We start from the raw sequence: 12,439 nt of genomic DNA, 5'->3' as shown, positions 1-12,439 counted from the left end.
TATATAGACCCACCGATGCTTGTAACCTTAAGAGGGGCGAAAGTAAAAATAAGCACTATTTCTCTCTCAAATGCGCCCAGCCAGATATTCTAGGAGAAATGCTCCTTGACGAGTTATTTCAACTAGAAGAACTACTTCTCAATTGGTCAAAAGAACTTAGGAAGGATTTTTTGGATCCATCCCAAGACGATGACCATGAGGAAATGTTGGAACCGCATTCCGACAACCTCGTTGCTCCCGAAAATACCTTCTTACCTAGAAAAGACGTGGACGATAGTCGTCCCTGTGCCGATTGTGCCGTGAAGGACTCCCCATCGACTTCGTTCGGTGCATACATAGACCTGAGCGATTCGGCATACACCTTCTTTAACGAGAGCCCGGGAAAGGGTTGGACTTGTCCACCTAGAATGAAAATAGGAATCACTCTCACCGACAACCTCTTGCGTTCTCGCCTTAGTATAAGACAATTAAGGTATCTTAGGCACTTTGGGGTTGTTCCAACAAGTCAAGAGCCACCCGATATAGATTAGCTCCTTAGTAGAGACAAAACTTCATAAAACAGCTTTCCGACACGGGGCCGTGCCCGGCCAACACGCCCCCGTGTCCACCACAAGATTCCCTTCTGATCAGAACGTCAGAATACGGACAAACTGTGTCAGAATTTTGTCTGCACACGGGGCTGTGTCCAGCGGACACGGGGCCGTGTCCAGCAGGCTGTCGTTTTCTATAAATGCAGCCAAAAATCCTGCACATTTGGACCAACTTGGGACAGAGATTTGAAGGAATCTTCTCTCAAACAATCCTAGGTAAGTCTAAAAGAAGTTTCCAACAACCCATCTTGTCCTTTCCTCTTCTAGACATTTCCTTCTTCTTCATCTTTCTTCAAGAACTACCATAAAAAGTTTGAATTTTCAATCTTTGTGGTAGGGAACAATGAGTTTTGATCATGGAATCTTGGTAAAAACATGTTGTGTAACAATGTTTAAAGTTATTTACTGTCAAAACGTTTAAATAAACCCAGGAAATAACTTAAAAACCCAAGATTTCTTGCTCCAAAATTCTGCAGAAAGATGAACACGGGGCCGTGCTCAATGAGCACGGGGCCGTGTCCAGAAACTGTTTCGTCATATAAACTGCTTTTGGTTTATTTTTCGTAGAATGGCGAGTGAAAACAGCGAAACATCATCCGTTCATTCCTCAAACAGCCGAAGGGGAAGGAGGCCCTCCGTTGAAGCTACACTTGTGCACTACGTGATAGCACTAAGGGAAGCTCTCGACGAAATGACGTCAGTAGAGGAGGTCCTCATTGACCGTATTAACGATCTTACAATGGGACTTGAAAGCAGCTTCCAAGAGATTAACCTTTTGCACCAAAGGTTAAACATTTTGGTAGCACCTCCTATGGAACCAGTCCTTCCACAACAAGACTGGAACTTGGCACTCGGGGTTAACAACCCTACCGGGTGGGGAGACTTTCCCGCAGAACCTCCCATGGAAAACCCACAAGAAGTTCCAACGGAAGTTGAAACTCCTCAAACTAATGCGAACGAGCCCTCTTTTCTCCTTCCAAGGGAGGTAGAGGAGTGGCTTGCCGACATATGAGGAGAACCACGCCCGGAAGAAGGAGTTCTAAAAGCCTTACCTAACCAAGATTAGTAGTTTCTTGGAAATTTTGCTAAATTAAAATAAAACATAGGGCTAGAACTCCATAAGTTTAATATTTATGTACTTTTATCTTTATCCTTATGTAATGTCTCTCTATGATTTGCAATGTTATGACGGTTTTTAAGATTGATGGTTGTTTTGAGAATAAAACACACTCATGGTGGTAATGGATGAAAAAGGGAACGAGAAAAATGAAACCATGCACGAAGAACAGAGAAACCCGACAAAAATCTCCATCACAGAAGGCTCAACACGGGCCGTGCCCAACCAACACGGCCCCGTGCTGAGCCCCCTGCAGAAAATCACCCAGTTCAGGTAACTGGACACGGGCCGTGTTCAGCGGACACGCCCCCGTGTCCAGGCTTCTGTTTCAATTCTCTAATTTTTGTTACTGGCACTTGACCACGGGGCCGTGCCCGGTCAACACGGGGCCGTGTCCAGGATGCCAGTAACATAAATCTTTGCTTTTTAACCCACTTTTACACATTCTAATCAACCAAAAACATTATTTTTGGACACATTGAGGACAATGTGTAATTTAAGTGTGGGGGGGATGCTAAAACCTTGAAATTTTGCAAAATCCTAAACACAAGCCTTACACAAAACTCTATTGGAACCGCTAAACACCCCAAATTTTTTTCAAAAAACTTTTTCATTTTTTTTATTTACTTGTCTTAGTTTAAGTTGGGAATAACAAGTTCTAAAAAGGTTATATTTTTACAAGTTTACAACCGATAGCGTCGTGATAAAAAAAGAACCAACATAAGAAAATTATGAAACGGCATAACAAGCTTAGTTAAAAATTTGATTATATATACTTGGTCACATAAAAACCCATTCCCACAAAAGTGAGTTTTGAGCCTTTATTGAGCATAAAAATATACATATTTAGACTAAATGCTCATTTTTCGTTTCTTGTGTGAATAGCCGCTCGGTTCTTACAAATCTAGAACTTGCCACGACGATACATTCCCGGTCCTTACCAACTTAAACCCAAGTAAGTAAATGATGGAGGCATTAGGACTAACCATTTTTCTTTCAAAACCATTATTTTTCAATTTTTTTTATCACCTACCCAAAATCCCCCTAGATAGCCCCTTTGAGCCTAAACCTTTCATTTCATTACCCCAAAACCCTTTTTACCCACCAAAAACCTTTTTATTTTTTCACCCTTTATTTTAGTAACAAGCTCGCTTTTTCGTAAACTCACCTTTTTATGTGACGACAAAAAAAAAAAATATATATATATATAGTGATGAAGTCAAAAAACAAACAAAAGCTATATAAAAGCTTGTTTGGAGAAATACTTCAAAATAAAAAGTCACTAAAAACAAGGTATTTTACGAAAACCGACGCTTTTTACGATTTTCGCCCTTTTTACTAACCACTAACCCAACCACCCACCTTTAACCCAAGCCTAACCCTTCACCCCAAAAGTCCTCTTGATATTTACAAAGGTAAAAAGTTAAAAAGGAGGAGGATTGATTGCTTGGCAAGCCTATGGAAGGCGTAAGTTCCGTGCCGCTCTCGAGTGATTCACTAAAAATATACACCTTCGGCCGAGTGTTGAGTGATCTCCCGTGAGGTATGTGAACTTGTATATAAATGGAATTTTAATAAGGCATGCTATGCCCAAATAAGTAATTTATCTTATGAAAAGTTCAAAATAAATCATAACGAATAGGATTGTAAATAAATAAAAATAAAACTTATAAAGACCTTGGATTCCCGACACTCTAGGACAAGCTAAAAACTTCTCTTCTACCTGTTCCATTTGGGAGTGTAAGCCACATTTAAAGAGTTTTGCTTGAGGACAAGCAAAAGTTCAAGTGTGGGGGTATTTGATGTGTGTAAAATGCAACATATAAATCACATCAATTAAGGCATAAAACTAACCCTTTTTAAGTACTAATGTTGGAAAAAGAGTGTTTTTGTCTTCCTTTTGTATTTTCAGGATGAAATGAGCTCAAAATCACAAAAGAAGCAAAAAGACAACTAATTCTACCATAAATACAAGAAAAGGAACAAAAGTAGACTGCCCGGACCCTCAACGGCACCTCCCAAAGCAAAGGAGAAGAAACAGAGTCTGAACACGCCCCGTGTCCAGCGAACACGGGGGCGTGCCCAGGAAGCAGCAGAAAAGACAAACCAGTAGAAGCTTCCATTGCCCACCACGGGGCCGTGTCCAGCGGGCACGGGGGCGTGGTGAAAGTACAGCAGGCGCATTAATTGTAATTCGCAATTACAATTAATGAAGAGAGAGAATGTCAGACGGGCATGGGGCCGTGTCCAGCGGACACGGGGCCGTGTCCAGCCTTCTGTTCAGCCTATAAATAGAGGAGCTTGGCTTCATTTTCTCTCATCCCTTGGCACACCACCTCTCTCACACTTCATCCACCACCCACCACCACCATAACACCATCATCCACCACCATCATCCATTGTCCATCGTAGAGTGTGTGAGTCGTCTCGGGATCCAAGATTGATCGTAAGAGTTCTTGACAATCAAGGCCATGTTTGCCTAAGTCTCTTACATCACTTGGTGAAGACAAGTGTTTAGTATAATACTTTTTATTTTTAATCTTTTGCACTTTTTATTTGGTTTTGTATTAATGACTTTAATAACTAGTTACTTATGTTGAAGGTGATCTTTCCTTATCGTTTGTCCGTGGTGTCTTGGCATTATTTTACTGTCTATATAAAATAAAAGATTTTCACCATTCATATCTCCACGGTCTATATGGAGGTATGTTGGCTACCTGGTCGGGGGTTAAGGGAACGGTTTGGTAAGGGTCTTGCCCTTGTTCAGCGTTTAGAGGTCCTGCTTGGGACCTGGGTCAAATTTAGTAGGATCTCCTTCAATGCCCATAGGTATTGGATGGCGGGGATCCAAACTCTTTGACCCCCTCATAAGTTAACTACTATTAATACTATAACCCGGCTATTTAGGACTGTATCCCTGCTGACTCAGACTACTTAGCCGAGGGTAACGTCACCGCCAAAAGCGGGGCCTACCACAATTTGCATTAATAACTTAATTCATTATCTTTCAATAATCCGACCCTTTAGGATTGTATCCTTGCTGACTCAAACTACTGGGTTGAGGGTAACGTCGCCTTCAAAAGAGGGGCCTACTACAATAACTAAGATAATCTCTTAAACAAGTGCAAAAGTGCAAAAATAATCAAAGGTTATACTAATACACGTGTCGGATCCAAGTGATTCATCTTGTTTATCTGTTTTTATTTTATTTTTATTTTCAGCATTTAGTTAGTTTTTATTTTTCTTAGTTTAAAACATTTTTCTCACTTTTTGATTTGATTAGACGTTGAGGATAAACCGGTATTAAAAGCTCTTGTGTCCTTGGACGACCTCGGTATCTTACCAACACTATACTACGTCCACGATGGGTGCACTTGCCCATATGTGTGTTTAGTGTTAGTAAATATCGTGTTTTATAAATTTAAAACTTTGCTAAAAGTGTAAAAAGGGGCTTAAATATACATCAAAAACATATATACACTGACACGCATCAGTTAGCGCCAGAAATCCAGAGCCATGTGACATCGGCTAATCTTGATAACATCCAGGCTATTCAGCGCCTTGCTCATCGTATTACGGATCAGGCAGTAGAGCAGAACAAGCTGCCAAAACGCAACAGTGCTACCACTACTGCTGTTACTACTTCTGCTACTCCCAGTGACAACAAAAGAAAATGGGATGGGGATTCCAGCAAGGGATCAGCTTCAGTTCAGTCACAGGTTCAGCAGCGAAAGACTGACAGTTATCAGAGTCCCAGTCAGCACTCTTCAGGCAATCAGGGGCAGGGTGGATATCGGGGAATTCACCCACTATGTAACAAGTGCAACAGACACCACAGTGGACGGTGTCACAAGGAACGTTGTCAGAGATGCCTCAAGTTAGGGCATGAAGCTAAAGACTGCAGGAGTGCGCGACCTGTGAATCAGAACCAGCAACTACAACTACCAGCTCCACAGAACCAACAGCAGCAGCCACAGCGTGGAAACCGGGGGTGTTTCCAGTGTGGGGCAGAAGGTCATTTCAAACATGATTGCCCTCAATTGAACCAGAACCAGAATCGCAACAACAACAACAACCAGGGCAACGGGAACAACAACAACGGGGGAAACAACAACAACAATGGCAACGAAGCTCGGGGTCGTGCTTTCGTGCTGGGTCGGGGCGACGCAATGAATGATCCCAATGTGGTTATGGGTAAGTTTCTTCTTGACGATATTTATGTTACTGTCTTATTTGATTCGGGTGCGGATACAAGTTATATATCGTTAAAAGTGTGTAAAATGTTAAAACGTACACCAACACCCCTAAACACTAAACATGTCGTAGAGTTAGCAAATGGTAAAAGTGTAGAAGCCGCACATGTAGTCAAGGGTTGTAGCATCGTTTTAGCTGGTCAGACCTTCTCGATTGATCTTATACCCATAGTTTTGGGTAGTTTCGACATCGTTATTGGTATGGATTGGTTATCCCGACATCACACAGAGATTTTATGCAAGGAGAAGATAGTTCGCATTACTCGTTCTGGCAAGGAACCTCTCGAAGTTCAAGGCGACAAGAGTGGTGTTGTGGTTGGCATCATCTCTTTCTTGAAGGCTCAGAAATGTTTACGAAAGGGGCACACTGCCATCTTGGCACTTGTTACTGATGAAACAGCGAAAGAAAAGAAGTTGGAGGATATTCCAGTAGTACGCGACTTTCCTCAGGTGTTTCCTGAAGATTTACCTGGGCTACCGCCTCATCGCCAGGTCGAATTCCAGATTGAGTTAGCTCCTGGAGCAGCACCAATAGCCCGCGCACCGTATCGTTTGGCTCCAACTGAACTGGAAGAACTGTCAAAGCAGCTACAAGAGCTCTTGGAAAAAGGGCTTTATTCGTCCAAGCTCTTCGCCATGGGGAGCTCCAGTATTATTTGTGAAGAAGAAAGACGGTACGTTCAGAATGTGCATCGACTACCGTGAACTCAACAAGGTGACGGTGAAGAACCGTTATCCTCTTCCACGTATAGACGACTTATTCGACCAGTTGCAAGGATCGAGTTACTACTCCACGATAGACTTGAGGTCAGGGTATCATCAGCTGAGAGTCCGGGATGAGGACGTCTCCAAAACCGCATTCAGAACTCGCTACGGTCACTACGAGTTTCTTGTTATGCCATTCGGGTTAACGAACGCGCCTGCCGTATTTATGGATCTGATGAACAGGGTGTGCAAGCCGTACTTAGACAAGTTTGTGATTGTCTTCATCGACGACATTCTGATTTACTCCAAGAGTCAGGAGGAACACGAGCAGCACCTACGATTGATTTTGGAACTTCTTCGAAAGGAACAATTGTACGCCAAGTTTTCAAAATGCGACTTCTGGCTTCGTGAAGTCCACTTTCTAGGCCACGTGGTAAACCAGGATGGGATTCATGTTGATCCATCCAAGGTAGATTCGATCAGGAACTGGCCTGCACCGCGTACACCGACGGAAATACGCCAATTCTTGGGTTTGGCGGGTTATTACAGACGATTCATCAAAGACTTCTCGAAGATCGCACAGCCGCTTACACTGCTGACACAGAAAGGTGTCACCTACCGTTGGGGAGATTCTCAGGAAACTGCTTTTCAGTACTTAAAGGATAGGCTTTGCAGCGCACCTATTCTCTCATTGCCAGAGGGCACGAATGACTTTGTGGTTTATTGTGACGCGTCGATACAGGGTCTTGGGTGTGTATTGATGCAACGGGATAAAGTTATTGCTTACGCTTCGCGACAACTCAAGGTTCATGAACGAAACTACACGACGCACGACTTAGAGCTGGGAGCTGTTGTTTTCGCACTTAAGATATGGCGACACTACCTGTACGGTACCAGGTGCACAATTTACACCGATCACAGGAGTCTCGAGCATATCTTCAAGCAGAAGGAATTAAATATGCGTCAGCGAAGATGGGTTGAACTTTTGAACGATTGCGAATGCGCTATTAAGTACCATCCAGGCAAAGCCAATGTTGTGGCTGATGCCCTCAGTCGGAAAGATACTACACCTAGGCGTGTACGAGCTTTGCAACTCACCATTCAGTCCAGTCTTCCTGCACAGATACGAACTGCTCAGATAGAAGCATTGAAACCCGAAAACATCAAGGCTGAAGCCTTACGCGGCTCAAGGCAACGAATGGAACAAAAGGAAGACGGCACCTACTATGTAACGGGGCGCATTTGGGTCCCACTATATGGCGGATTACGGGAACTTGTGATGGATGAGGCACACAAGTCTCGCTACTCGGTACATCCAGGGTCGGATAAAATGTACCACGATCTCAAAACAACATACTGGTGGCCTGGAATGAAAGGCCACATCGCTACTTACGTCGGCAAGTGTTTGACATGTGCAAAAGTCAAAGTGGAGTATCAGAAACCAGCGGGCCTACTTCAACAACCCAAGATACCGCAATGGAAATGGGAAGAAATTTCCATGGATTTTGTTACAGGCCTACCCAGATCCCAGCGTGGGAATGATACTATATGGGTGATCGTGGATCGACTCACCAAGTCTGCACACTTCCTGGCTATTAAGGAAACGGATAAGTTCTCCACTCTCGCAGACGTTTATCTTAAAGAAGTTGTTTCGAGGCACGGGGTGCCCACCTCTATCATTTCGGATCGGGATGCACGATTCACGTCAGAGCTATGGCAAGCGATGCACAAATCTTTTGGCTCACAGTTAGACATGAGCACAGCATATCATCCTCAGACGGATGGGCAGTCTGAGCGAATGATCCAGACTCTCGAAGACATGCTTCGGGCATGCGTTATCGACTTCGGCAACGGCTGGGAAAAGCATCTCCCTTTGGTGGAGTTCTCATACAATAACAGTTATCACACCAGCATACAAGCCGCTCCATTTGAGGCATTGTACGGGCGTAAATGCCGATCACCTCTCTGTTGGGCAGAGGTGGGGGATAGTCAGATCACGGGTCCAGAGATTGTAGTGGACGCCACGGAAAAGATTGCGCAGATACGGCAACGTATGGCGGCAGCTCGCGACCGTCAGAAAAGCTACGCGGATAAGCGTAGGAAACCATTGGAATTTCAGGCCGGGGACCGGGTTTTACTTAAAGTTTCACCCTGGAAGGGTGTGGTTCGCTTTGGCAAGTGAGGCAAACTAAATCCGCGGTACGTCGGACCGTTCGAGATCATTGAGAAGATTGGCAAAGTGGCATACAAGCTAAACTTACCAGCTGAACTCGGTGCAGTTCACAATGTCTTTCACGTGTTGAATCTGAAGAAGTGCCTGTCAGATGAGACCCTCATAGTTCCCTTGAAGGAGTTCACTATCGACGAACGGTTGCAGTTCGTCGAGGAACCTGTTGAAATCACGGACCAGGATGTGAAGGTCCTCAAGAACACGAGAATCCCTCTTGTTCGCGCTTGTTGGAACTCCCGTCGCAGCCCAGAGTTCACCTGGGAGCGTGAAGATCAAATGAAACTCAAGTATCCCCAGTTATTCGGAACCAATGCAACCACTACTGAGGGTGAAGCTACTACAGCAGAATTTCGGGACGAAATTCCAAATCAACGGGGGGATGATGTGACACCCCAGGAAAACCAGTGAACGATACAACTTACCTAGCTTCCTCAGTAACTGCATGCTAAATTTCGGGACGAAATTTCTTTCAAGTTGGGGATAATGTGACAACTCGAGTTTTCGACTTTCACTTTCGCATTTACTGCACGTCGACTTTGACTATTGACTGTGACTATTAGTCGTTTGTTTATTTGACTTATAACTGAAATCGTTGTAATGAGATAAAGTGCATTGTGTTTGCATGAGTATGTGTTATTGTGTTGCATGGTTATGTGTTTGTTTGTGGCATGAGAACTTAACTGATTAGATCATTACGGACCTAAAAGCCCATTAAGGACCCGACGAATCAAATGTGATTCTCCATACAACCTCTTGACGAAACAGGTCTTTGATTCATCAAGAGCATGTCGATGAAACAAACTATTTCGCCAAGCCCAGTTTCGCCAAAGCCCAGTTCGGGCCCAGTATACTTTTGCACGTATAAGTCATACGGAACCACCCCATTCGTCACACTTTAGCAAAACAGAAAACCCTAGAACTCTCTTGCGTGTGACGGCAGCACTGTGTTCCTCCAGTTCTCTCTCTAGCAAATCAAAACCATTACCTTTGATATTTCGGTTAGTTGATTTCTGAATACATACTTGCATGATTACTTGGCCGATGAAACGACTGTGAATGTATGTCTTTGCATTTGTTTTGATTGATAGGTTCATTCTAGAAAGTCACGATCATATGATGAATACTTAGGGTTTCATGAACCTCTCAAGGATTATGCATGATTAGCGGTTGTTAGTATAGGGTTGATTATGTATTTATCGGATAATCCTTGTGAGTCAACATAACCGAATGATTATCATTTGTGCATATGTATTGATATCGTGAACCGTATGATTTTCTAATAAACGGTTATGCAAAGGGTATGGATTACATGATATTGTTTTGTGATGGTTACATGATTTTACCGTATGATGATTCTGTGATTGGTGATGATGATTGTATGATTTTATGATTGTTGACGGCTGATAGCATGATTAGGGTTTTTGAAACTGTAACTGATTTTTGACGTAACTGCTACTGGTTCACGAGACGGAATTTTTGGCGAAACAGAAGGTTGTGTTTCGCCAAGGGGTAATCGACGAAACAGGATAGTGTTTCGCCAAGGGCAGTCGACGAGACAGAATCTTGTTTCGCCAAAAGGGTAGTTGACGAAACACAATGTGTTTCGCCAACAAGTGTTTCGCCAACAAGTGTTTCGCCAACCTGTGTTTCGCCGACTTGAATACTTTGCACAGTAACCTGACTTAACTCTGGTAGAAGTTTACTGGATAGATTAACTGCTGTTAAGTGATATGCATGACTTGTATGATATTGAATACATGTTTAGTACTTCTGTGATTATACCTATACGTGAACAATTTGAATATAAACTGATCATGTACACATGCGTACTCTAGGACTTGATTGATAAACCGTGAGAACATACCTAGCATACCGAGCAAACCAAGGTGAGTTCACACAGCCAAGGCATGGGGTTCCCAGGGTGGGAATGGGTTTTGGATTATTTATTCGTACTTACTCAGATGATAGAATTTAATGATATGGTCCTCAGGGTGAGGAAGGGTAATGATGAGATACGACTAGACTAGTATACTAATTGAACTGATCTTCGCACACACGCCAGGGGTTGGCCGCGATATTATGACTGATCTTCGCACACATGCCTTGGAAAGGCCGCGAACTATATACTAAAACTTCGCACACATGCCAGGGTGGCCGCGATACAAATATACATAGTCTAGAATACTTGAGAACTTTCCCTAATCTTCGCATACATGCCCAGAGGGCTGCGATACGAACTAATACAATACATGACTTAATGAACGAACGCAATGCTTACTACACCATTACTATTACTGAACTATTAACTGTGAACTCGCTTAACTAGTTGTTGACTCTCTGCTGCATGCCTTGCAGGACCTTAGGTACATATGGAGCTTGCACAAGGAGGAGCAGGTCGTTGTGGGCACGGATCGTGAATGTTTCGTTAAAACACTTTATGACATTTCGTACTTTTTATGTTGGGTTTTGTTTATATGCTTCCGCTAAACAGTGATAACATACTTATATTTTGAACACCTTTCATATTGGTGGTTGAATGACATTTACTTTACTTATTAATTACATGTTCAATATGATTGGTGGCTTGATCCTGGTCATGTCACGCTCCCAAGCGGTGTTACTCCGCATGTGGATTTTGGGGGTGTGACACTGTTGATGCAACAAATAATAGACCAAGGATAGTAGCTGGGCTGGTTAGGCAAAATGGTTGAAGGGTTCAACTTTGCCTAACGCAGGTCGTGGGGTCCCCCCACGTTTGCAAGACGTGGAGGAGGTTCACTAGATTGTTTTTGTTGTTTGCTGAAGATCCTCCTCTGAAGTGTGTTCAGATTCGGATGAATGAGCAAAAGGAATGTGTGTGTTGAATGTGAAAGTAACTCGCATAAAGCAAGTACTCGAAGTGAATGACCAGAGATTTCAGGAATCAGGGCTGGCCAGGAATGTCCTGCTTAGTAAAAGAAGTGTCTAATATATAGGAGAAGACATCACTCAAAGAGGAATGCATTTGACTAGTGACCATGCTTGCAGTGCCCCGACTTACCCTTTCGGGGGTTGAAGCCTTTTGACCCGCGGATAAAAGAGTGTGCTCTGTGGACCTGCGTTGCTTTTGCAGCTGGTGAGTTGGTGAAGCAATCCGTAGACGTGGCCTTTTTGTGACAACTCGAGTTTTCGAGATTCCATTTTCGCACTTATTGCACGTTAACTGTTTGTTTAGTTGCTTACTTATACAATTTGTTTGCCTTCTAACGGTATACGTTTTGATTGGTAAAGTTTCACGAATGAATTGAAAAATATATGAGTTTGGTGATAAAACTGTAAATTCTATGTCTTGTGCATGTAGTATGTAATAGATAATACTTAAGGGTGTTTAGTGTTAATTGTGAAAATAAAACAAAACCCTTAACCCTAATCATTTCACAAATCATTATACGTATCTTCAAGATTTCTCTACAACCCTCTCTTGCAATCGTCTTCTTTCTCATTGGCACAAGTCTTCTGCATCAATCTTGATCTTTCAATCCATTTAGAATCAATCCAAGGTAAT

Source organism: Helianthus annuus, chromosome 4 (genome assembly GCF_002127325.2).
Source record: "Helianthus annuus cultivar XRQ/B chromosome 4, HanXRQr2.0-SUNRISE, whole genome shotgun sequence".
Classification (NCBI taxonomy): domain Eukaryota; kingdom Viridiplantae; phylum Streptophyta; class Magnoliopsida; order Asterales; family Asteraceae; genus Helianthus; species Helianthus annuus.
The sequence above is the reverse complement of the archived record's forward strand: the minus strand, read 5'-3'. Positions refer to the sequence as shown.